The sequence below is a fragment of the Atractosteus spatula genome, chromosome 10, assembly GCF_055471065.1.
Source record: "Atractosteus spatula isolate fAtrSpa1 chromosome 10, fAtrSpa1.hap1, whole genome shotgun sequence".
Classification (NCBI taxonomy): Eukaryota; Metazoa; Chordata; class Actinopteri; order Semionotiformes; family Lepisosteidae; genus Atractosteus; species Atractosteus spatula.
Window position 1 is genome coordinate 27992767 of NC_142715.1, and position 25000 is coordinate 28017766.

Consider the following 25000-nt stretch of genomic DNA (forward strand, 5'->3'; position numbering starts at 1 on the left):
GGGGTGTGGCCGTAAGCGAGAGCAAGGCTCGCTGGCACCCTTCTTATAGAGAGGACAGCTCCGTCACCTCTTTTACGACGCTGCTTTTTTCTTGCTTCCTTCCAATGAGGACGGAGCTGCGGGAGAAAGGGCGCTATAGAGGATCGCTGTGGAGAGCTGCTGCTGTGCTTTGACATCTGAGCTCTGTGGAAAACGATCTCAATACAATTCTGAAAAACGCGACTCCCCGAACGCCAGCCGAACAAGTCTCCACAGCCGAAGCGCTGTGTCTCTTTTCAGCTGGCGATAAACCTTTCCTCGATCCTTTGCGGACTTGTAAAACTGTTCATGATCAGAATAAAAAACGCTCACGCTAATACACAAGCACCCGTGTCTCGCCAAAGCTGACAAATAAACAGACGGACAAGCCGCACTGCACGTGTGAACAGGGGAATGAGCGAGCGAGCGGGGATAGGGCGCCTCCTGCGCTTAAAAGCTTACAGCACCTGGTATTCCCAGGCGGTCTCCCATCCAAGTACTAACCAGGCCCATCCCTGTTTAGCTTCCGAGATCAGACGAGACCAGGCGTGCTCAAGGGGGTGTGGCCGTAAGCGAGAGCAAGGCTCGCTGGCACCCTTCTTATAGAGAGGACAGCTCCGTCACCTCTTTTACGACGCTGCTTTTTTTCCCTTGCGTTTTTCTCTTCTTCCCACGTTCTCTCTCTTCACTGCCTTCGTCCCCGCTCTATTTCACTTCATCCTTTCACTCTTGCTTCCTTCCAATGAGGACGGAGCTGCGGGAGAAAGGGCGCTATAGAGGATCGCTGTGGAGAGCTGCTGCTGTGCTTTGACATCTGAGCTCTGTGGAAAACGATCTCAATACAATTCTGAAAAACGCGACTCCCCGAACGCCAGCCGAACAAGTCTCCACAGCCGAAGCGCTGTGTCTCTTTTCAGCTGGCGATAAACCTTTCCTCGATCCTTTGCGGACTTGTAAAACTGTTCATGATCAGAATAAAAAACGCTCACGCTAATACACAAGCACCCGTGTCTCGCCAAAGCTGACAAATAAACAGACGGACAAGCCGCACTGCACGTGTGAACAGGGGAATGAGCGAGCGAGCGGGGATAGGGCGCCTCCTGCGCTTAAAAGCTTACAGCACCTGGTATTCCCAGGCGGTCTCCCATCCAAGTACTAACCAGGCCCATCCCTGTTTAGCTTCCGAGATCAGACAAGATCAGGCGTGCTCAAGGGGGTGTGGCCGTAAGCGAGAGCAAGGCTCGCTGGCACCCTTCTTATAGAGAGGACAGCTCCGTCACCTCTTTTACGACGCTGCTTTTTTCTTGCTTCCTTCCAATGAGGACGGAGCTGCGGGAGAAAGGGCGCTATAGAGGATCGCTGTGGAGAGCTGCTGCTGTGCTTTGACATCTGAGCTCTGTGGAAAACGATCTCAATACAATTCTGAAAAACGCGACTCCCCGAACGCCAGCCGAACAAGTCTCCACAGCCGAAGCGCTGTGTCTCTTTTCAGCTGGCGATAAACCTTTCCTCGATCCTTTGCGGACTTGTAAAACTGTTCATGATCAGAATAAAAAACGCTCACGCTAATACACAAGCACCCGTGTCTCGCCAAAGCTGACAAATAAACAGACGGACAAGCCGCACTGCACGTGTGAACAGGGGAATGAGCGAGCGAGCGGGGATAGGGCGCCTCCTGCGCTTAAAAGCTTACAGCACCTGGTATTCCCAGGCGGTCTCCCATCCAAGTACTAACCAGGCCCATCCCTGTTTAGCTTCCGAGATCAGACGAGATCAGGTGTGCTCAAGGGGGTGTGGCCGTAAACGAGAGCAAGGCTCGCTGGCACCCTTCTTATAGAGAGGACAGCTCCGTCACCTCTTTTACGACGCTGCTTTTTTCTTGCTTCCTTCCAATGAGGACGGAGCTGCGGGAGAAAGGGCGCTATAGAGGATCGCTGTGGAGAGCTGCTGCTGTGCTTTGACATCTGAGCTCTGTGGAAAACGATCTCAATACAATTCTGAAAAACGCGACTCCCCGAACGCCAGCCGAACAAGTCTCCACAGCCGAAGCGCTGTGTCTCTTTTCAGCTGGCGATAAACCTTTCCTCGATCCTTTGCGGACTTGTAAAACTGTTCATGATCAGAATAAAAAACGCTCACGCTAATACACAAGCACCCGTGTCTCGCCAAAGCTGACAAATAAACAGACGGACAAGCCGCACTGCACGTGTGAACAGGGGAATGAGCGAGCGAGCGGGGATAGGGCGCCTCCTGCGCTTAAAAGCTTACAGCACCTGGTATTCCCAGGCGGTCTCCCATCCAAGTACTAACCAGGCCCATCCCTGTTTAGCTTCCGAGATCAGACGAGATCAGGCGTGCTCAAGGGGGTGTGGCCGTAAGCGAGAGCAAGGCTCGCTGGCACCCTTCTTATAGAGAGGACAGCTCCGTCACCTCTTTTACGACGCTGCTTTTTTCTTGCTTCCTTCCAATGAGGACGGAGCTGCGGGAGAAAGGGCGCTATAGAGGATCGCTGTGGAGAGCTGCTGCTGTGCTTTGACATCTGAGCTCTGTGGAAAACGATCTCAATACAATTCTGAAAAACGCGACTCCCCGAACGCCAGCCGAGCAAGTCTCCACAGCCGAAGCGCTGTGTCTCTTTTCAGCTGGCGATAAACCTTTCCTCGATCCTTTGCGGACTTGTAAAACTGTTCATGATCAGAATAAAAAACGCTCACGCTAATACACAAGCACCCGTGTCTCGCCAAAGCTGACAAATAAACAGACGGACAAGCCGCACTGCACGTGTGAACAGGGGAATGAGCGAGCGAGCGGGGATAGGGCGCCTCCTGCGCTTAAAAGCTTACAGCACCTGGTATTCCCAGGCGGTCTCCCATCCAAGTACTAACCAGGCCCATCCTTGTTTAGCTTCCGAGATCAGACGAGATCAGGCGTGCTCAAGGGGGTGTGGCCGTAAGCAAGAGCAAGGCTCGCTGGCACCCTTCTTATAGAGAGGACAGCTCCGTCACCTCTTTTACGACGCTGCTTTTTTCTTGCTTCCTTCCAATGAGGACGGAGCTGCGGGAGAAAGGGCGCTATAGAGGATCGCTGTGGAGAGCTGCTGCTGTGCTTTGACATCTGAGCTCTGTGGAAAACGATCTCAATACAATTCTGAAAAACGCGACTCCCCGAACGCCAGCCGAACAAGTCTCCACAGCCGAAGCGCTGTGTCTCTTTTCAGCTGGCGATAAACCTTTCCTCGATCCTTTGCGGACTTGTAAAACTGTTCATGATCAGAATAAAAAACGCTCACGCTAATACACAAGCACCCGTGTCTCGCCAAAGCTGACAAATAAACAGACGGACAAGCCGCACTGCACGTGTGAACAGGGGAATGAGCGAGCGAGCGGGGATAGGGCGCCTCCTGCGCTTAAAAGCTTACAGCACCTGGTATTCCCAGGCGGTCTCCCATCCAAGTACTAACCAGGCCCATCCCTGTTTAGCTTCCGAGATCAGACGAGATCAGGCGTGCTCAAGGGGGTGTGGCCGTAAGCGAGAGCAAGGCTCGCTGGCACCCTTCTTATAGAGAGGACAGCTCCGTCACCTCTTTTACGACGCTGCTTTTTTCTTGCTTCCTTCCAATGAGGACGGAGCTGCGGGAGAAAGGGCGCTATAGAGGATCGCTGTGGAGAGCTGCTGCTGTGCTTTGACATCTGAGCTCTGTGGAAAACGATCTCAATACAATTCTGAAAAACGCGACTCCCCGAACGCCAGCCGAACAAGTCTCCACAGCCGAAGCGCTGTGTCTCTTTTCAGCTGGCGATAAACCTTTCCTCGATCCTTTGCGGACTTGTAAAACTGTTCATGATCAGAATAAAAAACGCTCACGCTAATACACAAGCACCCGTGTCTCGCCAAAGCTGACAAATAAACAGACGGACAAGCCGCACTGCACGTGTGAACAGGGGAATGAGCGAGCGAGCGGGGATAGGGCGCCTCCTGCGCTTAAAAGCTTACAGCACCTGGTATTCCCAGGCGGTCTCCCATCCAAGTACTAACCAGGCCCATCCCTGTTTAGCTTCCGAGATCAGACGAGATCAGGCGTGCTCAAGGGGGTGTGGCCGTAAGCGAGAGCAAGGCTCGCTGGCACCCTTCTTATAGAGAGGACAGCTCCGTCACCTCTTTTACGACGCTGCTTTTTTCTTGCTTCCTTCCAATGAGGACGGAGCTGCGGGAGAAAGGGCGCTATAGAGGATCGCTGTGGAGAGCTGCTGCTGTGCTTTGACATCTGAGCTCTGTGGAAAACGATCTCAATACAATTCTGAAAAACGCGACTCCCCGAACGCCAGCCGAACAAGTCTCCACAGCCGAAGCGCTGTGTCTCTTTTCAGCTGGCGATAAACCTTTCCTCGATCCTTTGCGGACTTGTAAAACTGTTCATGATCAGAATAAAAAACGCTCACGCTAATACACAAGCACCCGTGTCTCGCCAAAGCAGACAAATAAACAGACGGACAAGCCGCACTGCACGTGTGAACAGGGGAATGAGCGAGCGAGCGGGGATAGGGCGCCTCCTGCGCTTAAAAGCTTACAGCACCTGGTATTCCCAGGCGGTCTCCCATCCAAGTACTAACCAGGCCCATCCCTGTTTAGCTTCCGAGATCAGACGAGATCAGGCGTGCTCAAGGGGGTGTGGCCGTAAGCGAGAGCAAGGCTCGCTGGCACCCTTCTTATAGAGAGGACAGCTCCGTCACCTCTTTTACGACGCTGCTTTTTTTCCCTTGCGTTTTTCTCTTCTTCCCACGTTCTCTCTCTTCACTGCCTTCGTCCCCGCTCTATTTCACTTCAGCCTTTCACTCTTGCTTCCTTCCAATGAGGACGGAGCTGCGGGAGAAAGGGCGCTATAGAGGATCGCTGTGGAGAGCTGCTGCTGTGCTTTGACATCTGAGCTCTGTGGAAAACGATCTCAATACAATTCTGAAAAACGCGACTCCCCGAACGCCAGCCGAACAAGTCTCCACAGCCGAAGCGCTGTGTCTCTTTTCAGCTGGCGATAAACCTTTCCTCGATCCTTTGCGGACTTGTAAAACTGTTCATGATCAGAATAAAAAACGCTCACGCTAATACACAAGCACCCGTGTCTCGCCAAAGCTGACAAATAAACAGACGGACAAGCCGCACTGCACGTGTGAACAGGGGAATGAGCGAGCGAGCGGGGATAGGGCGCCTCCTGCGCTTAAAAGCTTACAGCACCTGGTATTCCCAGGCGGTCTCCCATCCAAGTACTAACCAGGCCCATCCCTGTTTAGCTTCCGAGATCAGACGAGATCAGGCGTGCTCAAGGGGGTGTGGCCGTAAGCAAGAGCAAGGCTCGCTGGCACCCTTCTTATAGAGAGGACAGCTCCGTCACCTCTTTTACGACGCTGCTTTTTTTCCCTTGCGTTTTTCTCTTCTTCCCACGTTCTCTCTCTTCACTGCCTTCGTCCCCGCTCTATTTCACTTCAGCCTTTCACTCTTGCTTCCTTCCAATGAGGACGGAGCTGCGGGAGAAAGGGCGCTATAGAGGATCGCTGTGGAGAGCTGCTGCTGTGCTTTGACATCTGAGCTCTGTGGAAAACGATCTCAATACAATTCTGAAAAACGCGACTCCCCGAACGCCAGCCGAACAAGTCTCCACAGCCGAAGCGCTGTGTCTCTTTTCAGCTGGCGATAAACCTTTCCTCGATCCTTTGCGGACTTGTAAAACTGTTCATGATCAGAATAAAAAACGCTCACGCTAATACACAAGCACCCGTGTCTCGCCAAAGCTGACAAATAAACAGACGGACAAGCCGCACTGCACGTGTGAACAGGGGAATGAGCGAGCGAGCGGGGATAGGGCGCCTCCTGCGCTTAAAAGCTTACAGCACCTGGTATTCCCAGGCGGTCTCCCATCCAAGTACTAACCAGGCCCATCCCTGTTTAGCTTCCGAGATCAGACGAGATCAGGCGTGCTCAAGGGGGTGTGGCCGTAAGCGAGAGCAAGGCTCGCTGGCACCCTTCTTATAGAGAGGACAGCTCCGTCACCTCTTTTACGACGCTGCTTTTTTCTTGCTTCCTTCCAATGAGGACGGAGCTGCGGGAGAAAGGGCGCTATAGAGGATCGCTGTGGAGAGCTGCTGCTGTGCTTTGACATCTGAGCTCTGTGGAAAACGATCTCAATACAATTCTGAAAAACGCGACTCCCCGAACGCCAGCCGAACAAGTCTCCACAGCCGAAGCGCTGTGTCTCTTTTCAGCTGGCGATAAACCTTTCCTCGATCCTTTGCGGACTTGTAAAACTGTTCATGATCAGAATAAAAAACGCTCACGCTAATACACAAGCACCCGTGTCTCGCCAAAGCTGACAAATAAACAGACGGACAAGCCGCACTGCACGTGTGAACAGGGGAATGAGCGAGCGAGCGGGGATAGGGCGCCTCCTGCGCTTAAAAGCTTACAGCACCTGGTATTCCCAGGCGGTCTCCCATCCAAGTACTAACCAGGCCCATCCCTGTTTAGCTTCCGAGATCAGACGAGATCAGGTGTGCTCAAGGGGGTGTGGCCGTAAGCGAGAGCAAGGCTCGCTGGCACCCTTCTTATAGAGAGGACAGCTCCGTCACCTCTTTTACGACGCTGCTTTTTTCTTGCTTCCTTCCAATGAGGACGGAGCTGCGGGAGAAAGGGCGCTATAGAGGATCGCTGTGGAGAGCTGCTGCTGTGCTTTGACATCTGAGCTCTGTGGAAAACGATCTCAATACAATTCTGAAAAACGCGACTCCCCGAACGCCAGCCGAACAAGTCTCCACAGCCGAAGCGCTGTGTCTCTTTTCAGCTGGCGATAAACCTTTCCTCGATCCTTTGCGGACTTGTAAAACTGTTCATGATCAGAATAAAAAACGCTCACGCTAATACACAAGCACCCGTGTCTCGCCAAAGCTGACAAATAAACAGACGGACAAGCCGCACTGCACGTGTGAACAGGGGAATGAGCGAGCGAGCGGGGATAGGGCGCCTCCTGCGCTTAAAAGCTTACAGCACCTGGTATTCCCAGGCGGTCTCCCATCCAAGTACTAACCAGGCCCATCCCTGTTTAGCTTCCGAGATCAGACGAGATCAGGCGTGCTCAAGGGGGTGTGGCCGTAAGCGAGAGCAAGGCTCGCTGGCACCCTTCTTATAGAGAGGACAGCTCCGTCACCTCTTTTACGACGCTGCTTTTTTCTTGCTTCCTTCCAATGAGGACGGAGCTGCGGGAGAAAGGGCGCTATAGAGGATCGCTGTGGAGAGCTGCTGCTGTGCTTTGACATCTGAGCTCTGTGGAAAACGATCTCAATACAATTCTGAAAAACGCGACTCCCCGAACGCCAGCCGAACAAGTCTCCACAGCCGAAGCGCTGTGTCTCTTTTCAGCTGGCGATAAACCTTTCCTCGATCCTTTGCGGACTTGTAAAACTGTTCATGATCAGAATAAAAAACGCTCACGCTAATACACAAGCACCCGTGTCTCGCCAAAGCTGACAAATAAACAGACGGACAAGCCGCACTGCACGTGTGAACAGGGGAATGAGCGAGCGAGCGGGGATAGGGCGCCTCCTGCGCTTAAAAGCTTACAGCACCTGGTATTCCCAGGCGGTCTCCCATCCAAGTACTAACCAGGCCCATCTCTGTTTAGCTTCCGAGATCAGACGAGATCAGGCGTGCTCAAGGGGGTGTGGCCGTAAGCGAGAGCAAGGCTCGCTGGCACCCTTCTTATAGAGAGGACAGCTCCGTCACCTCTTTTACGACGCTGCTTTTTTCTTGCTTCCTTCCAATGAGGACGGAGCTGCGGGAGAAAGGGCGCTATAGAGGATCGCTGTGGAGAGCTGCTGCTGTGCTTTGACATCTGAGCTCTGTGGAAAACGATCTCAATACAATTCTGAAAAACGCGACTCCCCGAACGCCAGCCGAACAAGTCTCCACAGCCGAAGCGCTGTGTCTCTTTTCAGCTGGCGATAAACCTTTCCTCGATCCTTTGCGGACTTGTAAAACTGTTCATGATCAGAATAAAAAACGCTCACGCTAATACACAAGCACCCGTGTCTCGCCAAAGCTGACAAATAAACAGACGGACAAGCCGCACTGCACGTGTGAACAGGGGAATGAGCGAGCGAGCGGGGATAGGGCGCCTCCTGCGCTTAAAAGCTTACAGCACCTGGTATTCCCAGGCGGTCTCCCATCCAAGTACTAACCAGGCCCATCCCTGTTTAGCTTCCGAGATCAGACGAGATCAGGCGTGCTCAAGGGGGTGTGGCCGTAAGCGAGAGCAAGGCTCGCTGGCACCCTTCTTATAGAGAGGACAGCTCCGTCACCTCTTTTACGACGCTGCTTTTTTCTTGCTTCCTTCCAATGAGGACGGAGCTGCGGGAGAAAGGGCGCTATAGAGGATCGCTGTGGAGAGCTGCTGCTGTGCTTTGACATCTGAGCTCTGTGGAAAACGATCTCAATACAATTCTGAAAAACGCGACTCCCCGAACGCCAGCCGAACAAGTCTCCACAGCCGAAGCGCTGTGTCTCTTTTCAGCTGGCGATAAACCTTTCCTCGATCCTTTGCGGACTTGTAAAACTGTTCATGATCAGAATAAAAAACGCTCACGCTAATACACAAGCACCCGTGTCTCGCCAAAGCTGACAAATAAACAGACGGACAAGCCGCACTGCACGTGTGAACAGGGGAATGAGCGAGCGAGCGGGGATAGGGCGCCTCCTGCGCTTAAAAGCTTACAGCACCTGGTATTCCCAGGCGGTCTCCCATCCAAGTACTAACCAGGCCCATCCCTGTTTAGCTTCCGAGATCAGACGAGATCAGGCGTGCTCAAGGGGGTGTGGCCGTAAGCGAGAGCAAGGCTCGCTGGCACCCTTCTTATAGAGAGGACAGCTCCGTCACCTCTTTTACGACGCTGCTTTTTTCTTGCTTCCTTCCAATGAGGACGGAGCTGCGGGAGAAAGGGCGCTATAGAGGATCGCTGTGGAGAGCTGCTGCTGTGCTTTGACATCTGAGCTCTGTGGAAAACGATCTCAATACAATTCTGAAAAACGCGACTCCCCGAACGCCAGCCGAACAAGTCTCCACAGCCGAAGCGCTGTGTCTCTTTTCAGCTGGCGATAAACCTTTCCTCGATCCTTTGCGGACTTGTAAAACTGTTCATGATCAGAATAAAAAACGCTCACGCTAATACACAAGCACCCGTGTCTCGCCAAAGCAGACAAATAAACAGACGGACAAGCCGCACTGCACGTGTGAACAGGGGAATGAGCGAGCGAGCGGGGATAGGGCGCCTCCTGCGCTTAAAAGCTTACAGCACCTGGTATTCCCAGGCGGTCTCCCATCCAAGTACTAACCAGGCCCATCCCTGTTTAGCTTCCGAGATCAGACGAGATCAGGCGTGCTCAAGGGGGTGTGGCCGTAAGCGAGAGCAAGGCTCGCTGGCACCCTTCTTATAGAGAGGACAGCTCCGTCACCTCTTTTACGACGCTGCTTTTTTTCCCTTGCGTTTTTCTCTTCTTCCCACGTTCTCTCTCTTCACTGCCTTCGTCCCCGCTCTATTTCACTTCAGCCTTTCACTCTTGCTTCCTTCCAATGAGGACGGAGCTGCGGGAGAAAGGGCGCTATAGAGGATCGCTGTGGAGAGCTGCTGCTGTGCTTTGACATCTGAGCTCTGTGGAAAACGATCTCAATACAATTCTGAAAAACGCGACTCCCCGAACGCCAGCCGAACAAGTCTCCACAGCCGAAGCGCTGTGTCTCTTTTCAGCTGGCGATAAACCTTTCCTCGATCCTTTGCGGACTTGTAAAACTGTTCATGATCAGAATAAAAAACGCTCACGCTAATACACAAGCACCCGTGTCTCGCCAAAGCTGACAAATAAACAGACGGACAAGCCGCACTGCACGTGTGAACAGGGGAATGAGCGAGCGAGCGGGGATAGGGCGCCTCCTGCGCTTAAAAGCTTACAGCACCTGGTATTCCCAGGCGGTCTCCCATCCAAGTACTAACCAGGCCCATCCCTGTTTAGCTTCCGAGATCAGACAAGATCAGGCGTGCTCAAGGGGGTGTGGCCGTAAGCGAGAGCAAGGCTCGCTGGCACCCTTCTTATAGAGAGGACAGCTCCGTCACCTCTTTTACGACGCTGCTTTTTTTCCCTTGCGTTTTTCTCTTCTTCCCACGTTCTCTCTCTTCACTGCCTTCGTCCCCGCTCTATTTCACTTCAGCCTTTCACTCTTGCTTCCTTCCAATGAGGACGGAGCTGCGGGAGAAAGGGCGCTATAGAGGATCGCTGTGGAGAGCTGCTGCTGTGCTTTGACATCTGAGCTCTGTGGAAAACGATCTCAATACAATTCTGAAAAACGCGACTCCCCGAACGCCAGCCGAACAAGTCTCCACAGCCGAAGCGCTGTGTCTCTTTTCAGCTGGCGATAAACCTTTCCTCGATCCTTTGCGGACTTGTAAAACTGTTCATGATCAGAATAAAAAACGCTCACGCTAATACACAAGCACCCGTGTCTCGCCAAAGCTGACAAATAAACAGACGGACAAGCCGCACTGCACGTGTGAACAGGGGAATGAGCGAGCGAGCGGGGATAGGGCGCCTCCTGCGCTTAAAAGCTTACAGCACCTGGTATTCCCAGGCGGTCTCCCATCCAAGTACTAACCAGGCCCATCCCTGTTTAGCTTCCGAGATCAGACGAGATCAGGCGTGCTCAAGGGGGTGTGGCCGTAAGCGAGAGCAAGGCTCGCTGGCACCCTTCTTATAGAGAGGACAGCTCCGTCACCTCTTTTACGACGCTGCTTTTTTCTTGCTTCCTTCCAATGAGGACGGAGCTGCGGGAGAAAGGGCGCTATAGAGGATCGCTGTGGAGAGCTGCTGCTGTGCTTTGACATCTGAGCTCTGTGGAAAACGATCTCAATACAATTCTGAAAAACGCGACTCCCCGAACGCCAGCCGAACAAGTCTCCACAGCCGAAGCGCTGTGTCTCTTTTCAGCTGGCGATAAACCTTTCCTCGATCCTTTGCGGACTTGTAAAACTGTTCATGATCAGAATAAAAAACGCTCACGCTAATACACAAGCACCCGTGTCTCGCCAAAGCTGACAAATAAACAGACGGACAAGCCGCACTGCACGTGTGAACAGGGGAATGAGCGAGCGAGCGGGGATAGGGCGCCTCCTGCGCTTAAAAGCTTACAGCACCTGGTATTCCCAGGCGGTCTCCCATCCAAGTACTAACCAGGCCCATCCCTGTTTAGCTTCCGAGATCAGACGAGATCAGGCGTGCTCAAGGGGGTGTGGCCGTAAGCGAGAGCAAGGCTCGCTGGCACCCTTCTTATAGAGAGGACAGCTCCGTCACCTCTTTTACGACGCTGCTTTTTTCTTGCTTCCTTCCAATGAGGACGGAGCTGCGGGAGAAAGGGCGCTATAGAGGATCGCTGTGGAGAGCTGCTGCTGTGCTTTGACATCTGAGCTCTGTGGAAAACGATCTCAATACAATTCTGAAAAACGCGACTCCCCGAACGCCAGCCGAACAAGTCTCCACAGCCGAAGCGCTGTGTCTCTTTTCAGCTGGCGATAAACCTTTCCTCGATCCTTTGCGGACTTGTAAAACTGTTCATGATCAGAATAAAAAACGCTCACGCTAATACACAAGCACCCGTGTCTCGCCAAAGCTGACAAATAAACAGACGGACAAGCCGCACTGCACGTGTGAACAGGGGAATGAGCGAGCGAGCGGGGATAGGGCGCCTCCTGCGCTTAAAAGCTTACAGCACCTGGTATTCCCAGGCGGTCTCCCATCCAAGTACTAACCAGGCCCATCCCTGTTTAGCTTCCGAGATCAGACGAGATCAGGCGTGCTCAAGGGGGTGTGGCCGTAAGCGAGAGCAAGGCTCGCTGGCACCCTTCTTATAGAGAGGACAGCTCCGTCACCTCTTTTACGACGCTGCTTTTTTCTTGCTTCCTTCCAATGAGGACGGAGCTGCGGGAGAAAGGGCGCTATAGAGGATCGCTGTGGAGAGCTGCTGCTGTGCTTTGACATCTGAGCTCTGTGGAAAACGATCTCAATACAATTCTGAAAAACGCGACTCCCCGAACGCCAGCCGAACAAGTCTCCACAGCCGAAGCGCTGTGTCTCTTTTCAGCTGGCGATAAACCTTTCCTCGATCCTTTGCGGACTTGTAAAACTGTTCATGATCAGAATAAAAAACGCTCACGCTAATACACAAGCACCCGTGTCTCGCCAAAGCTGACAAATAAACAGACGGACAAGCCGCACTGCACGTGTGAACAGGGGAATGAGCGAGCGAGCGGGGATAGGGCGCCTCCTGCGCTTAAAAGCTTACAGCACCTGGTATTCCCAGGCGGTCTCCCATCCAAGTACTAACCAGGCCCATCCCTGTTTAGCTTCCGAGATCAGACGAGATCAGGCGTGCTCAAGGGGGTGTGGCCGTAAGCAAGAGCAAGGCTCGCTGGCACCCTTCTTATAGAGAGGACAGCTCCGTCACCTCTTTTACGACGCTGCTTTTTTCTTGCTTCCTTCCAATGAGGACGGAGCTGCGGGAGAAAGGGCGCTATAGAGGATCGCTGTGGAGAGCTGCTGCTGTGCTTTGACATCTGAGCTCTGTGGAAAACGATCTCAATACAATTCTGAAAAACGCGACTCCCCGAACGCCAGCCGAACAAGTCTCCACAGCCGAAGCGCTGTGTCTCTTTTCAGCTGGCGATAAACCTTTCCTCGATCCTTTGCGGACTTGTAAAACTGTTCATGATCAGAATAAAAAACGCTCACGCTAATACACAAGCACCCGTGTCTCGCCAAAGCTGACAAATAAACAGACGGACAAGCCGCACTGCACGTGTGAACAGGGGAATGAGCGAGCGAGCGGGGATAGGGCGCCTCCTGCGCTTAAAAGCTTACAGCACCTGGTATTCCCAGGCGGTCTCCCATCCAAGTACTAACCAGGCCCATCCCTGTTTAGCTTCCGAGATCAGACGAGATCAGGCGTGCTCAAGGGGGTGTGGCCGTAAGCGAGAGCAAGGCTCGCTGGCACCCTTCTTATAGAGAGGACAGCTCCGTCACCTCTTTTACGACGCTGCTTTTTTCTTGCTTCCTTCCAATGAGGACGGAGCTGCGGGAGAAAGGGCGCTATAGAGGATCGCTGTGGAGAGCTGCTGCTGTGCTTTGACATCTGAGCTCTGTGGAAAACGATCTCAATACAATTCTGAAAAACGCGACTCCCCGAACGCCAGCCGAACAAGTCTCCACAGCCGAAGCGCTGTGTCTCTTTTCAGCTGGCGATAAACCTTTCCTCGATCCTTTGCGGACTTGTAAAACTGTTCATGATCAGAATAAAAAACGCTCACGCTAATACACAAGCACCCGTGTCTCGCCAAAGCTGACAAATAAACAGACGGACAAGCCGCACTGCACGTGTGAACAGGGGAATGAGCGAGCGAGCGGGGATAGGGCGCCTCCTGCGCTTAAAAGCTTACAGCACCTGGTATTCCCAGGCGGTCTCCCATCCAAGTACTAACCAGGCCCATCCCTGTTTAGCTTCCGAGATCAGACGAGATCAGGCGTGCTCAAGGGGGTGTGGCCGTAAGCGAGAGCAAGGCTCGCTGGCACCCTTCTTATAGAGAGGACAGCTCCGTCACCTCTTTTACGACGCTGCTTTTTTCTTGCTTCCTTCCAATGAGGACGGAGCTGCGGGAGAAAGGGCGCTATAGAGGATCGCTGTGGAGAGCTGCTGCTGTGCTTTGACATCTGAGCTCTGTGGAAAACGATCTCAATACAATTCTGAAAAACGCGACTCCCCGAACGCCAGCCGAACAAGTCTCCACAGCCGAAGCGCTGTGTCTCTTTTCAGCTGGCGATAAACCTTTCCTCGATCCTTTGCGGACTTGTAAAACTGTTCATGATCAGAATAAAAAACGCTCACGCTAATACACAAGCACCCGTGTCTCGCCAAAGCTGACAAATAAACAGACGGACAAGCCGCACTGCACGTGTGAACAGGGGAATGAGCGAGCGAGCGGGGATAGGGCGCCTCCTGCGCTTAAAAGCTTACAGCACCTGGTATTCCCAGGCGGTCTCCCATCCAAGTACTAACCAGGCCCATCCCTGTTTAGCTTCCGAGATCAGACGAGATCAGGCGTGCTCAAGGGGGTGTGGCCGTAAGCGAGAGCAAGGCTCGCTGGCACCCTTCTTATAGAGAGGACAGCTCCGTCACCTCTTTTACGACGCTGCTTTTTTCTTGCTTCCTTCCAATGAGGACGGAGCTGCGGGAGAAAGGGCGCTATAGAGGATCGCTGTGGAGAGCTGCTGCTGTGCTTTGACATCTGAGCTCTGTGGAAAACGATCTCAATACAATTCTGAAAAACGCGACTCCCCGAACGCCAGCCGAACAAGTCTCCACAGCCGAAGCGCTGTGTCTCTTTTCAGCTGGCGATAAACCTTTCCTCGATCCTTTGCGGACTTGTAAAACTGTTCATGATCAGAATAAAAAACGCTCACGCTAATACACAAGCACCCGTGTCTCGCCAAAGCTGACAAATAAACAGACGGACAAGCCGCACTGCACGTGTGAACAGGGGAATGAGCGAGCGAGCGGGGATAGGGCGCCTCCTGCGCTTAAAAGCTTACAGCACCTGGTATTCCCAGGCGGTCTCCCATCCAAGTACTAACCAGGCCCATCCCTGTTTAGCTTCCGAGATCAGACGAGATCAGGCGTGCTCAAGGGGGTGTGGCCGTAAGCAAGAGCAAGGCTCGCTGGCACCCTTCTTATAGAGAGGACAGCTCCGTCACCTCTTTTACGACGCTGCTTTTTTCTTGCTTCCTTCCAATGAGGACGGAGCTGCGGGAGAAAGGGCGCTATAGAGGATCGCTGTGGAGAGCTGCTGCTGTGCTTTGACATCTGAGCTCTGTGGAAAACGATCTCAATACAATTCTGAAAAACGCGACTCCCCGAACGCCAGCCGAACAAGTCTCCACAGCCGAAGCGCTGTGTCTCTTTTCAGCTGGCGATAAACCTTTCCTCGATCCTTTGCGGACTTGTAAAACTGTTCATGATCAGAATAAAAAACGCTCACGCTAATACACAAGCACCCGTGTCTCGCCAAAGCTGACAAATAAACAGACGGACAAGCCGCACTGCACGTGTGAACAGGGGAATGAGCGAGCGAGCGGGGATAGGGCGCCTCCTGCGCTTAAAAGCTTACAGCACCTGGTATTCCCAGGCGGTCTCCCATCCAAGTACTAACCAGGCCCATCCCTGTTTAGCTTCCGAGATCAGACGAGATCAGGCGTGCTCAAGGGGGTGTGGCCGTAAGCGAGAGCAAGGCTCGCTGGCACCCTTCTTATAGAGAGGACAGCTCCGTCACCTCTTTTACGACGCTGCTTTTTTCTTGCTTCCTTCCAATGAGGACGGAGCTGCGGGAGAAAGGGCGCTATAGAGGATCGCTGTGGAGAGCTGCTGCTGTGCTTTGACATCTGAGCTCTGTGGAAAACGATCTCAATACAATTCTGAAAAACGCGACTCCCCGAACGCCAGCCGAACAAGTCTCCACAGCCGAAGCGCTGTGTCTCTTTTCAGCTGGCGATAAACCTTTCCTCGATCCTTTGCGGACTTGTAAAACTGTTCATGATCAGAATAAAAAACGCTCACGCTAATACACAAGCACCCGTGTCTCGCCAAAGCTGACAAATAAACAGACGGACAAGCCGCACTGCACGTGTGAACAGGGGAATGAGCGAGCGAGCGGGGATAGGGCGCCTCCTGCGCTTAAAAGCTTACAGCACCTGGTATTCCCAGGCGGTCTCCCATCCAAGTACTAACCAGGCCCATCCCTGTTTAGCTTCCGAGATCAGACGAGATCAGGCGTGCTCAAGGGGGTGTGGCCGTAAGCGAGAGCAAGGCTCGCTGGCACCCTTCTTATAGAGAGGACAGCTCCGTCACCTCTTTTACGACGCTGCTTTTTTCTTGCTTCCTTCCAATGAGGACGGAGCTGCGGGAGAAAGGGCGCTATAGAGGATCGCTGTGGAGAGCTGCTGCTGTGCTTTGACATCTGAGCTCTGTGGAAAACGATCTCAATACAATTCTGAAAAACGCGACTCCCCGAACGCCAGCCGAACAAGTCTCCACAGCCGAAGCGCTGTGTCTCTTTTCAGCTGGCGATAAACCTTTCCTCGATCCTTTGCGGACTTGTAAAACTGTTCATGATCAGAATAAAAAACGCTCACGCTAATACACAAGCACCCGTGTCTCGCCAAAGCTGACAAATAAACAGACGGACAAGCCGCACTGCACGTGTGAACAGGGGAATGAGCGAGCGAGCGGGGATAGGGCGCCTCCTGCGCTTAAAAGCTTACAGCACCTGGTATTCCCAGGCGGTCTCCCATCCAAGTACTAACCAGGCCCATCCCTGTTTAGCTTCCGAGATCAGACGAGATCAGGCGTGCTCAAGGGGGTGTGGCCGTAAGCGAGAGCAAGGCTCGCTGGCACCCTTCTTATAGAGAGGACAGCTCCGTCACCTCTTTTACGACGCTGCTTTTTTCTTGCTTCCTTCCAATGAGGACGGAGCTGCGGGAGAAAGGGCGCTATAGAGGATCGCTGTGGAGAGCTGCTGCTGTGCTTTGACATCTGAGCTCTGTGGAAAACGATCTCAATACAATTCTGAAAAACGCGACTCCCCGAACGCCAGCCGAACAAGTCTCCACAGCCGAAGCGCTGTGTCTCTTTTCAGCTGGCGATAAACCTTTCCTCGATCCTTTGCGGACTTGTAAAACTGTTCATGATCAGAATAAAAAACGCTCACGCTAATACACAAGCACCCGTGTCTCGCCAAAGCTGACAAATAAACAGACGGACAAGCCGCACTGCACGTGTGAACAGGGGAATGAGCGAGCGAGCGGGGATAGGGCGCCTCCTGCGCTTAAAAGCTTACAGCACCTGGTATTCCCAGGCGGTCTCCCATCCAAGTACTAACCAGGCCCATCCCTGTTTAGCTTCCGAGATCAGACGAGATCAGGCGTGCTCAAGGGGGTGTGGCCGTAAGCGAGAGCAAGGCTCGCTGGCACCCTTCTTATAGAGAGGACAGCTCCGTCACCTCTTTTACGACGCTGCTTTTTTCTTGCTTCCTTCCAATGAGGACGGAGCTGCGGGAGAAAGGGCGCTATAGAGGATCGCTGTGGAGAGCTGCTGCTGTGCTTTGACATCTGAGCTCTGTGGAAAACGATCTCAATACAATTCTGAAAAACGCGACTCCCCGAACGCCAGCCGAACAAGTCTCCACAGCCGAAGCGCTGTGTCTCTTTTCAGCTGGCGATAAACCTTTCCTCGATCCTTTGCGGACTTGTAAAACTGTTCATGATCAGAATAAAAAACGCTCACGCTAATACACAAGCACCCGTGTCTCGCCAAAGCTGACAAATAAACAGACGGACAAGCCGCACTGCACGTGTGAACAGGGGAATGAGCGAGCGAGCGGGGATAGGGCGCCTCCTGCGCTTAAAAGCTTACAGCACCTGGTATTCCCAGGCGGTCTCCCATCCAAGTACTAACCAGGCCCATCCCTGTTTAGCTTCCGAGATCAGACGAGATCAGGCGTGCTCAAGGGGGTGTGGCCGTAAGCGAGAGCAAGGCTCGCTGGCACCCTTCTTATAGAGAGGACAGCTCCGTCACCTCTTTTACGACGCTGCTTTTTTCTTGCTTCCTTCCAATGAGGACGGAGCTGCGGGAGAAAGGGCGCTATAGAGGATCGCTGTGGAGAGCTGCTGCTGTGCTTTGACATCTGAGCTCTGTGGAAAACGATCTCAATACAATTCTGAAAAACGCGACTCCCCGAACGCCAGCCGAACAAGTCTCCACAGCCGAAGCGCTGTGTCTCTTTTCAGCTGGCGATAAACCTTTCCTCGATCCTTTGCGGACTTGTAAAACTGTTCATGATCAGAATAAAAAACGCTCACGCTAATACACAAGCACCCGTGTCTCGCCAAAGCTGACAAATAAACAGACGGACAAGCCGCACTGCACGTGTGAACAGGGGAATGAGCGAGCGAGCGGGGATAGGGCGCCTCCTGCGCTTAAAAGCTTACAGCACCTGGTATTCCCAGGCGGTCTCCCATCCAAGTACTAACCAGGCCCATCCCTGTTTAGCTTCCGAGATCAGACGAGATCAGGCGTGCTCAAGGGGGTGTGGCCGTAAGCGAGAGCAAGGCTCGCTGGCACCCTTCTTATAGAGAGGACAGCTCCGTCACCTCTTTTACGACGCTGCTTTTTTCTTGCTTCCTTCCAATGAGGACGGAGCTGCGGGAGAAAGGGCGCTATAGAGGATCGCTGTGGAGAGCTGCTGCTGTGCTTTGACATCTGAGCTCTGTGGAAAACGATCTCAATACAATTCTGAAAAACGCGACTCCCCGAACGCCAGCCGAACAAGTCTCCACAGCCGAAGCGCTGTGTCTCTTTTCAGCTGGCGATAAACCTTTCCTCGATCCTTTGCGGACTTGTAAAACTGTTCATGATCAGAATAAAAAACGCTCACGCTAATACACAAGCACCCGTGTCTCGCCAAAGCTGACAAATAAACAGACGGACAAGCCGCACTGCACGTGTGAACAGGGGAATGAGCGAGCGAGCGGGGATAGGGCGCCTCCTGCGCTTAAAAGCTTACAGCACCTGGTATTCCCAGGCGGTCTCCCATCCAAGTACTAACCAGGCCCATCCCTGTTTAGCTTCCGAGATCAGACGAGATCAGGCGTGCTCAAGGGGGTGTGGCCGTAAGCGAGAGCAAGGCTCGCTGGCACCCTTCTTATAGAGAGGACAGCTCCGTCACCTCTTTTACGACGCTGCTTTTTTCTTGCTTCCTTCCAATGAGGACGGAGCTGCGGGAGAAAGGGCGCTATAGAGGATCGCTGTGGAGAGCTGCTGCTGTGCTTTGACATCTGAGCTCTGTGGAAAACGATCTCAATACAATTCTGAAAAACGCGACTCCCCGAACGCCAGCCGAACAAGTCTCCACAGCCGAAGCGCTGTGTCTCTTTTCAGCTGGCGATAAACCTTTCCTCGATCCTTTGCGGACTTGTAAAACTGTTCATGATCAGAATAAAAAACGCTCACGCTAATACACAAGCACCCGTGTCTCGCCAAAGCTGACAAATAAACAGACGGACAAGCCGCACTGCACGTGTGAACAGGGGAATGAGCGAGCGAGCGGGGATAGGGCGCCTCCTGCGCTTAAAAGCTTACAGCACCTGGTATTCACAGGCGGTCTCCCATCCAAGTACTAACCAGGCCCATCCCTGTTTAGCTTCCGAGATCAGACGAGATCAGGCGTGCTCAAGGGGGTGTGGCCGTAAGCGAGAGCAAGGCTCGCTGGCACCCTTCTTATAGAGAGGACAGCTCCGTCACCTCTTTTACGACGCTGCTTTTTTCTTGCTTCCTTCCAATGAGGACGGAGCTGCGGGAGAAAGGGCGCTATAGAGGATCGCTGTGGAGAGCTGCTGCTGTGCTTTGACATCTGAGCTCTGTGGAAAACGATCTCAATACAATTCTGAAAAACGCGACTCCCCGAACGCCAGCCGAACAAGTCTCCACAGCCGAAGCGCTGTGTCTCTTTTCAGCTGGCGATAAACCTTTCCTCGATCCTTTGCGGACTTGTAAAACTGTTCATGATCAGAATAAAAAACGCTCACGCTAATACACAAGCACCCGTGTCTCGCCAAAGCTGACAAATAAACAGACGGACAAGCCGCACTGCACGTGTGAACAGGGGAATGAGCGAGCGAGCGGGGATAGGGCGCCTCCTGCGCTTAAAAGCTTACAGCACCTGGTATTCCCAGGCGGTCTCCCATCCAAGTACTAACCAGGCCCATCCCTGTTTAGCTTCCGAGATCAGACGAGATCAGGCGTGCTCAAGGGGGTGTGGCCGTAAGCGAGAGCAAGGCTCGCTGGCACCCTTCTTATAGAGAGGACAGCTCCGTCACCTCTTTTACGACGCTGCTTTTTTTCCCTTGCGTTTTTCTCTTCTTCCCACGTTCTCTCTCTTCACTGCCTTCGTCCCCGCTCTATTTCACTTCAGCCTTTCACTCTTGCTTCCTTCCAATGAGGACGGAGCTGCGGGAGAAAGGGCGCTATAGAGGATCGCTGTGGAGAGCTGCTGCTGTGCTTTGACATCTGAGCTCTGTGGAAAACGATCTCAATACAATTCTGAAAAACGCGACTCCCCGAACGCCAGCCGAACAAGTCTCCACAGCCGAAGCGCTGTGTCTCTTTTCAGCTGGCGATAAACCTTTCCTCGATCCTTTGCGGACTTGTAAAACTGTTCATGATCAGAATAAAAAACGCTCACGCTAATACACAAGCACCCGTGTCTCGCCAAAGCTGACAAATAAACAGACGGACAAGCCGCACTGCACGTGTGAACAGGGGAATGAGCGAGCGAGCGGGGATAGGGCGCCTCCTGCGCTTAAAAGCTTACAGCACCTGGTATTCCCAGGCGGTCTCCCATCCAAGTACTAACCAGGCCCATCCCTGTTTAGCTTCCGAGATCAGACGAGATCAGGCGTGCTCAAGGGGGTGTGGCCGTAAGCGAGAGCAAGGCTCGCTGGCACCCTTCTTATAGAGAGGACAGCTCCGTCACCTCTTTTACGACGCTGCTTTTTTCTTGCTTCCTTCCAATGAGGACGGAGCTGCGGGAGAAAGGGCGCTATAGAGGATCGCTGTGGAGAGCTGCTGCTGTGCTTTGACATCTGAGCTCTGTGGAAAACGATCTCAATACAATTCTGAAAAACGCGACTCCCCGAACGCCAGCCGAACAAGTCTCCACAGCCGAAGCGCTGTGTCTCTTTTCAGCTGGCGATAAACCTTTCCTCGATCCTTTGCGGACTTGTAAAACTGTTCATGATCAGAATAAAAAACGCTCACGCTAATACACAAGCACCCGTGTCTCGCCAAAGCTGACAAATAAACAGACGGACAAGCCGCACTGCACGTGTGAACAGGGGAATGAGCGAGCGAGCGGGGATAGGGCGCCTCCTGCGCTTAAAAGCTTACAGCACCTGGTATTCCCAGGCGGTCTCCCATCCAAGTACTAACCAGGCCCATCCCTGTTTAGCTTCCGAGATCAGACGAGATCAGGCGTGCTCAAGGGGGTGTGGCCGTAAGCGAGAGCAAGGCTCGCTGGCACCCTTCTTATAGAGAGGACAGCTCCGTCACCTCTTTTACGACGCTGCTTTTTTCTTGCTTCCTTCCAATGAGGACGGAGCTGCGGGAGAAAGGGCGCTATAGAGGATCGCTGTGGAGAGCTGCTGCTGTGCTTTGACATCTGAGCTCTGTGGAAAACGATCTCAATACAATTCTGAAAAACGCGACTCCCCGAACGCCAGCCGAACAAGTCTCCACAGCCGAAGCGCTGTGTCTCTTTTCAGCTGGCGATAAACCTTTCCTCGATCCTTTGCGGACTTGTAAAACTGTTCATGATCAGAATAAAAAACGCTCACGCTAATACACAAGCACCCGTGTCTCGCCAAAGCTGACAAATAAACAGACGGACAAGCCGCACTGCACGTGTGAACAGGGGAATGAGCGAGCGAGCGGGGATAGGGCGCCTCCTGCGCTTAAAAGCTTACAGCACCTGGTATTCCCAGGCGGTCTCCCATCCAAGTACTAACCAGGCCCATCCCTGTTTAGCTTCCGAGATCAGACGAGATCAGGCGTGCTCAAGGGGGTGTGGCCGTAAGCGAGAGCAAGGCTCGCTGGCACCCTTCTTATAGAGAGGACAGCTCTGTCACCTCTTTTACGACGCTGCTTTTTTCTTGCTTCCTTCCAATGAGGACGGAGCTGCGGGAGAAAGGGCGCTATAGAGGATCGCTGTGGAGAGCTGCTGCTGTGCTTTGACATCTGAGCTCTGTGGAAAACGATCTCAATACAATTCTGAAAAACGCGACTCCCCGAACGCCAGCCGAACAAGTCTCCACAGCCGAAGCGCTGTGTCTCTTTTCAGCTGGCGATAAACCTTTCCTCGATCCTTTGCGGACTTGTAAAACTGTTCATGATCAGAATAAAAAACGCTCACGCTAATACACAAGCACCCGTGTCTCGCCAAAGCTGACAAATAAACAGACGGACAAGCCGCACTGCACGTGTGAACAGGGGAATGAGCGAGCGAGCGGGGATAGGGCGCCTCCTGCGCTTAAAAGCTTACAGCACCTGGTATTCCCAGGCGGTCTCCCATCCAAGTACTAACCAGGCCCATCCCTGTTTAGCTTCCAAGATCAGACGAGATCAGGCGTGCTCAAGGGGGTGTGGCCGTAAGCGAGAGCAAGGCTCGCTGGCACCCTTCTTATAGAGAGGACAGCTCCGTCACCTCTTTTACGACGCTGCTTTTTTCTTGCTTCCTTCCAATGAGGACGGAGCTGCGGGAGAAAGGGCGCTATAGAGGATCGCTGTGGAGAGCTGCTGCTGTGCTTTGACATCTGAGCTCTGTGGAAAACGATCTCAATACAATTCTGAAAAACGCGACTCCCCGAACGCCAGCCGAACAAGTCTCCACAGCCGAAGCGCTGTGTCTCTTTTCAGCTGGCGATAAACCTTTCCTCGATCCTTTGCGGACTTGTAAAACTGTTCATGATCAGAATAAAAAACGCTCACGCTAATACACAAGCACCCGTGTCTCGCCAAAGCTGACAAATAAACAGACGGACAAGCCGCACTGCACGTGTGAACAGGGGAATGAGCGAGCGAGCGGGGATAGGGCGCCTCCTGCGCTTAAAAGCTTACAGCACCTGGTATTCCCAGGCGGTCTCCCATCCAAGTACTAACCAGGCCCATCCCTGTTTAGCTTCCGAGATCAGACGAGATCAGGCGTGCTCAAGGGGGTGTGGCCGTAAGCGAGAGCAAGGCTCGCTGGCACCCTTCTTATAGAGAGGACAGCTCCGTCACCTCTTTTACGACGCTGCTTTTTTCTTGCTTCCTTCCAATGAGGACGGAGCTGCGGGAGAAAGGGCGCTATAGAGGATCGCTGTGGAGAGCTGCTGCTGTGCTTTGACATCTGAGCTCTGTGGAAAACGATCTCAATACAATTCTGAAAAACGCGACTCCCCGAACGCCAGCCGAACAAGTCTCCACAGCCGAAGCGCTGTGTCTCTTTTCAGCTGGCGATAAACCTTTCCTCGATCCTTTGCGGACTTGTAAAACTGTTCATGATCAGAATAAAAAACGCTCACGCTAATACACAAGCACCCGTGTCTCGCCAAAGCTGACAAATAAACAGACGGACAAGCCGCACTGCACGTGTGAACAGGGGAATGAGCGAGCGAGCGGGGATAGGGCGCCTCCTGCGCTTAAAAGCTTACAGGACCTGGTATTCCCAGGCGGTCTCCCATCCAAGTACTAACCAGGCCCATCCCTGTTTAGCTTCCGAGATCAGACGAGATCAGGCGTGCTCAAGGGGGTGTGGCCGTAAGCGAAAGCAAGGCTCGCTGGCACCCTTCTTATAGAGAGGACAGCTCCGTCACCTCTTTTACGACGCTGCTTTTTTCTTGCTTCCTTCCAATGAGGACGGAGCTGCGGGAGAAAGGGCGCTATAGAGGATCGCTGTGGAGAGCTGCTGCTGTGCTTTGACATCTGAGCTCTGTGGAAAACGATCTCAATACAATTCTGAAAAACGCGACTCCCCGAACGCCAGCCGAACAAGTCTCCACAGCCGAAGCGCTGTGTCTCTTTTCAGCTGGCGATAAACCTTTCCTCGATCCTTTGCGGACTTGTAAAACTGTTCATGATCAGAATAAAAAACGCTCACGCTAATACACAAGCACCCGTGTCTCGCCAAAGCTGACAAATAAACAGACGGACAAGCCGCACTGCACGTGTGAACAGGGGAATGAGCGAGCGAGCGGGGATAGGGCGCCTCCTGCGCTTAAAAGCTTACAGCACCTGGTATTCCCAGGCGGTCTCCCATCCAAGTACTAACCAGGCCCATCCCTGTTTAGCTTCCGAGATCAGACGAGATCAGGCGTGCTCAAGGGGGTGTGGCCGTAAGCGAGAGCAAGGCTCGCTGGCACCCTTCTTATAGAGAGGACAGCTCCGTCACCTCTTTTACGACGCTGCTTTTTTCTTGCTTCCTTCCAATGAGGACGGAGCTGCGGGAGAAAGGGCGCTATAGAGGATCGCTGTGGAGAGCTGCTGCTGTGCTTTGACATCTGAGCTCTGTGGAAAACGATCTCAATACAATTCTGAAAAACGCGACTCCCCGAACGCCAGCCGAACAAGTCTCCACAGCCGAAGCGCTGTGTCTCTTTTCAGCTGGCGATAAACCTTTCCTCGATCCTTTGCGGACTTGTAAAACTGTTCATGATCAGAATAAAAAACGCTCACGCTAATACACAAGCACCCGTGTCTCGCCAAAGCTGACAAATAAACAGACGGACAAGCCGCACTGCACGTGTGAACAGGGGAATGAGCGAGCGAGCGGGGATAGGGCGCCTCCTGCGCTTAAAAGCTTACAGCACCTGGTATTCCCAGGCGGTCTCCCATCCAAGTACTAACCAGGCCCATCCCTGTTTAGCTTCGGAGACCAGACGAGATCAGGCGTGCTCAAGGGGGTGTGGCCGTAAGCGAGAGCAAGGCTCGCTGGCACCCTTCTTATAGAGAGGACAGCTCCGTCACCTCTTTTACGACGCTGCTTTTTTCTTGCTTCCTTCCAATGAGGACGGAGCTGCGGGAGAAAGGGCGCTATAGAGGATCGCTGTGGAGAGCTGCTGCTGTGCTTTGACATCTGAGCTCTGTGGAAAACGATCTCAATACAATTCTGAAAAACGCGACTCCCCGAACGCCAGCCGAACAAGTCTCCACAGCCGAAGCGCTGTGTCTCTTTTCAGCTGGCGATAAACCTTTCCTCGATCCTTTGCGGACTTGTAAAACTGTTCATGATCAGAATAAAAAACGCTCACGCTAATACACAAG

At 53.1% G+C, this 25000-nt stretch overlaps 36 non-coding genes and 7 pseudogenes across 36 annotated transcripts in view; all 43 read right to left on the reverse strand.

Moving 5' to 3' along the window:
* The window catches only part of LOC148827558 (5S ribosomal RNA), a 119-nt gene extending 102 nt beyond the window's left edge, over window positions 1-17 (reverse strand). Inside the window, exon 1 of the ribosomal RNA XR_016092671.1 lies at window positions 1-17. This exon is cut by the window's left edge and continues 102 nt beyond it. This is a non-coding gene — a ribosomal RNA (5S ribosomal RNA).
* A 456-nt stretch (window positions 18-473) lies between these two features.
* Window positions 474-592, reverse strand: LOC148827559 (5S ribosomal RNA; annotated as a pseudogene).
* A 537-nt stretch (window positions 593-1129) lies between these two features.
* Window positions 1130-1248, reverse strand: LOC148827560 (5S ribosomal RNA; annotated as a pseudogene).
* Window positions 1249-1704: 456 nt separating this feature from the next.
* On the reverse strand, window positions 1705-1823 carry LOC148827561 (5S ribosomal RNA). The gene has a single exon (XR_016093321.1). It is a non-coding gene; the product is annotated as a 5S ribosomal RNA (ribosomal RNA).
* Window positions 1824-2279: 456 nt separating this feature from the next.
* LOC148827562 (5S ribosomal RNA) lies at window positions 2280-2398 on the reverse strand. The gene has a single exon (XR_016092672.1). It is a non-coding gene; the product is annotated as a 5S ribosomal RNA (ribosomal RNA).
* A 456-nt stretch (window positions 2399-2854) lies between these two features.
* LOC148827563 (5S ribosomal RNA) lies at window positions 2855-2973 on the reverse strand. Its single transcript, XR_016093123.1, has one exon. It is a non-coding gene; the product is annotated as a 5S ribosomal RNA (ribosomal RNA).
* A 456-nt stretch (window positions 2974-3429) lies between these two features.
* On the reverse strand, window positions 3430-3548 carry LOC148827564 (5S ribosomal RNA). The gene has a single exon (XR_016092674.1). It is a non-coding gene; the product is annotated as a 5S ribosomal RNA (ribosomal RNA).
* A 456-nt stretch (window positions 3549-4004) lies between these two features.
* Window positions 4005-4123, reverse strand: LOC148827565 (5S ribosomal RNA). The gene has a single exon (XR_016092675.1). It is a non-coding gene; the product is annotated as a 5S ribosomal RNA (ribosomal RNA).
* Window positions 4124-4579: 456 nt separating this feature from the next.
* On the reverse strand, window positions 4580-4698 carry LOC148827566 (5S ribosomal RNA). Its single transcript, XR_016092676.1, has one exon. It is a non-coding gene; the product is annotated as a 5S ribosomal RNA (ribosomal RNA).
* Window positions 4699-5235: 537 nt separating this feature from the next.
* On the reverse strand, window positions 5236-5354 carry LOC148827567 (5S ribosomal RNA). The gene has a single exon (XR_016092677.1). It is a non-coding gene; the product is annotated as a 5S ribosomal RNA (ribosomal RNA).
* A 537-nt stretch (window positions 5355-5891) lies between these two features.
* LOC148827568 (5S ribosomal RNA) lies at window positions 5892-6010 on the reverse strand. Its single transcript, XR_016092678.1, has one exon. It is a non-coding gene; the product is annotated as a 5S ribosomal RNA (ribosomal RNA).
* Window positions 6011-6466: 456 nt separating this feature from the next.
* Window positions 6467-6585, reverse strand: LOC148827569 (5S ribosomal RNA). Its single transcript, XR_016093107.1, has one exon. It is a non-coding gene; the product is annotated as a 5S ribosomal RNA (ribosomal RNA).
* A 456-nt stretch (window positions 6586-7041) lies between these two features.
* On the reverse strand, window positions 7042-7160 carry LOC148827570 (5S ribosomal RNA). Its single transcript, XR_016092679.1, has one exon. It is a non-coding gene; the product is annotated as a 5S ribosomal RNA (ribosomal RNA).
* Window positions 7161-7616: 456 nt separating this feature from the next.
* LOC148827571 (5S ribosomal RNA) lies at window positions 7617-7735 on the reverse strand (annotated as a pseudogene).
* Window positions 7736-8191: 456 nt separating this feature from the next.
* LOC148827572 (5S ribosomal RNA) lies at window positions 8192-8310 on the reverse strand. Its single transcript, XR_016092680.1, has one exon. It is a non-coding gene; the product is annotated as a 5S ribosomal RNA (ribosomal RNA).
* A 456-nt stretch (window positions 8311-8766) lies between these two features.
* LOC148827573 (5S ribosomal RNA) lies at window positions 8767-8885 on the reverse strand. Its single transcript, XR_016092682.1, has one exon. It is a non-coding gene; the product is annotated as a 5S ribosomal RNA (ribosomal RNA).
* Window positions 8886-9341: 456 nt separating this feature from the next.
* Window positions 9342-9460, reverse strand: LOC148827574 (5S ribosomal RNA). The gene has a single exon (XR_016092683.1). It is a non-coding gene; the product is annotated as a 5S ribosomal RNA (ribosomal RNA).
* Window positions 9461-9997: 537 nt separating this feature from the next.
* On the reverse strand, window positions 9998-10116 carry LOC148827575 (5S ribosomal RNA; annotated as a pseudogene).
* Window positions 10117-10653: 537 nt separating this feature from the next.
* Window positions 10654-10772, reverse strand: LOC148827576 (5S ribosomal RNA). The gene has a single exon (XR_016092684.1). It is a non-coding gene; the product is annotated as a 5S ribosomal RNA (ribosomal RNA).
* A 456-nt stretch (window positions 10773-11228) lies between these two features.
* Window positions 11229-11347, reverse strand: LOC148827577 (5S ribosomal RNA). Its single transcript, XR_016092686.1, has one exon. It is a non-coding gene; the product is annotated as a 5S ribosomal RNA (ribosomal RNA).
* A 456-nt stretch (window positions 11348-11803) lies between these two features.
* Window positions 11804-11922, reverse strand: LOC148827578 (5S ribosomal RNA). Its single transcript, XR_016092687.1, has one exon. It is a non-coding gene; the product is annotated as a 5S ribosomal RNA (ribosomal RNA).
* Window positions 11923-12378: 456 nt separating this feature from the next.
* LOC148827579 (5S ribosomal RNA) lies at window positions 12379-12497 on the reverse strand. Its single transcript, XR_016092688.1, has one exon. It is a non-coding gene; the product is annotated as a 5S ribosomal RNA (ribosomal RNA).
* Window positions 12498-12953: 456 nt separating this feature from the next.
* LOC148827580 (5S ribosomal RNA) lies at window positions 12954-13072 on the reverse strand. Its single transcript, XR_016092689.1, has one exon. It is a non-coding gene; the product is annotated as a 5S ribosomal RNA (ribosomal RNA).
* A 456-nt stretch (window positions 13073-13528) lies between these two features.
* Window positions 13529-13647, reverse strand: LOC148827581 (5S ribosomal RNA). Its single transcript, XR_016092690.1, has one exon. It is a non-coding gene; the product is annotated as a 5S ribosomal RNA (ribosomal RNA).
* Window positions 13648-14103: 456 nt separating this feature from the next.
* On the reverse strand, window positions 14104-14222 carry LOC148827582 (5S ribosomal RNA). The gene has a single exon (XR_016092691.1). It is a non-coding gene; the product is annotated as a 5S ribosomal RNA (ribosomal RNA).
* A 456-nt stretch (window positions 14223-14678) lies between these two features.
* LOC148827583 (5S ribosomal RNA) lies at window positions 14679-14797 on the reverse strand. The gene has a single exon (XR_016092693.1). It is a non-coding gene; the product is annotated as a 5S ribosomal RNA (ribosomal RNA).
* Window positions 14798-15253: 456 nt separating this feature from the next.
* On the reverse strand, window positions 15254-15372 carry LOC148827584 (5S ribosomal RNA). The gene has a single exon (XR_016092694.1). It is a non-coding gene; the product is annotated as a 5S ribosomal RNA (ribosomal RNA).
* A 456-nt stretch (window positions 15373-15828) lies between these two features.
* Window positions 15829-15947, reverse strand: LOC148827585 (5S ribosomal RNA). Its single transcript, XR_016092695.1, has one exon. It is a non-coding gene; the product is annotated as a 5S ribosomal RNA (ribosomal RNA).
* A 456-nt stretch (window positions 15948-16403) lies between these two features.
* LOC148827586 (5S ribosomal RNA) lies at window positions 16404-16522 on the reverse strand. The gene has a single exon (XR_016092696.1). It is a non-coding gene; the product is annotated as a 5S ribosomal RNA (ribosomal RNA).
* Window positions 16523-16978: 456 nt separating this feature from the next.
* Window positions 16979-17097, reverse strand: LOC148827587 (5S ribosomal RNA). Its single transcript, XR_016092698.1, has one exon. It is a non-coding gene; the product is annotated as a 5S ribosomal RNA (ribosomal RNA).
* Window positions 17098-17553: 456 nt separating this feature from the next.
* On the reverse strand, window positions 17554-17672 carry LOC148827588 (5S ribosomal RNA). Its single transcript, XR_016092699.1, has one exon. It is a non-coding gene; the product is annotated as a 5S ribosomal RNA (ribosomal RNA).
* A 456-nt stretch (window positions 17673-18128) lies between these two features.
* On the reverse strand, window positions 18129-18247 carry LOC148827589 (5S ribosomal RNA). Its single transcript, XR_016092700.1, has one exon. It is a non-coding gene; the product is annotated as a 5S ribosomal RNA (ribosomal RNA).
* A 456-nt stretch (window positions 18248-18703) lies between these two features.
* LOC148827590 (5S ribosomal RNA) lies at window positions 18704-18822 on the reverse strand. The gene has a single exon (XR_016092701.1). It is a non-coding gene; the product is annotated as a 5S ribosomal RNA (ribosomal RNA).
* A 456-nt stretch (window positions 18823-19278) lies between these two features.
* On the reverse strand, window positions 19279-19397 carry LOC148827591 (5S ribosomal RNA). Its single transcript, XR_016092950.1, has one exon. It is a non-coding gene; the product is annotated as a 5S ribosomal RNA (ribosomal RNA).
* A 456-nt stretch (window positions 19398-19853) lies between these two features.
* On the reverse strand, window positions 19854-19972 carry LOC148827592 (5S ribosomal RNA). The gene has a single exon (XR_016092702.1). It is a non-coding gene; the product is annotated as a 5S ribosomal RNA (ribosomal RNA).
* A 537-nt stretch (window positions 19973-20509) lies between these two features.
* On the reverse strand, window positions 20510-20628 carry LOC148827593 (5S ribosomal RNA). Its single transcript, XR_016092704.1, has one exon. It is a non-coding gene; the product is annotated as a 5S ribosomal RNA (ribosomal RNA).
* A 456-nt stretch (window positions 20629-21084) lies between these two features.
* On the reverse strand, window positions 21085-21203 carry LOC148827594 (5S ribosomal RNA). Its single transcript, XR_016092705.1, has one exon. It is a non-coding gene; the product is annotated as a 5S ribosomal RNA (ribosomal RNA).
* Window positions 21204-21659: 456 nt separating this feature from the next.
* LOC148827595 (5S ribosomal RNA) lies at window positions 21660-21778 on the reverse strand. Its single transcript, XR_016092706.1, has one exon. It is a non-coding gene; the product is annotated as a 5S ribosomal RNA (ribosomal RNA).
* Window positions 21779-22234: 456 nt separating this feature from the next.
* Window positions 22235-22353, reverse strand: LOC148827596 (5S ribosomal RNA; annotated as a pseudogene).
* Window positions 22354-22809: 456 nt separating this feature from the next.
* LOC148827597 (5S ribosomal RNA) lies at window positions 22810-22928 on the reverse strand. Its single transcript, XR_016092707.1, has one exon. It is a non-coding gene; the product is annotated as a 5S ribosomal RNA (ribosomal RNA).
* Window positions 22929-23384: 456 nt separating this feature from the next.
* On the reverse strand, window positions 23385-23503 carry LOC148827598 (5S ribosomal RNA; annotated as a pseudogene).
* A 456-nt stretch (window positions 23504-23959) lies between these two features.
* Window positions 23960-24078, reverse strand: LOC148827599 (5S ribosomal RNA). Its single transcript, XR_016092708.1, has one exon. It is a non-coding gene; the product is annotated as a 5S ribosomal RNA (ribosomal RNA).
* A 456-nt stretch (window positions 24079-24534) lies between these two features.
* LOC148827600 (5S ribosomal RNA) lies at window positions 24535-24653 on the reverse strand (annotated as a pseudogene).
* Window positions 24654-25000: the final 347 nt, after the last annotated feature.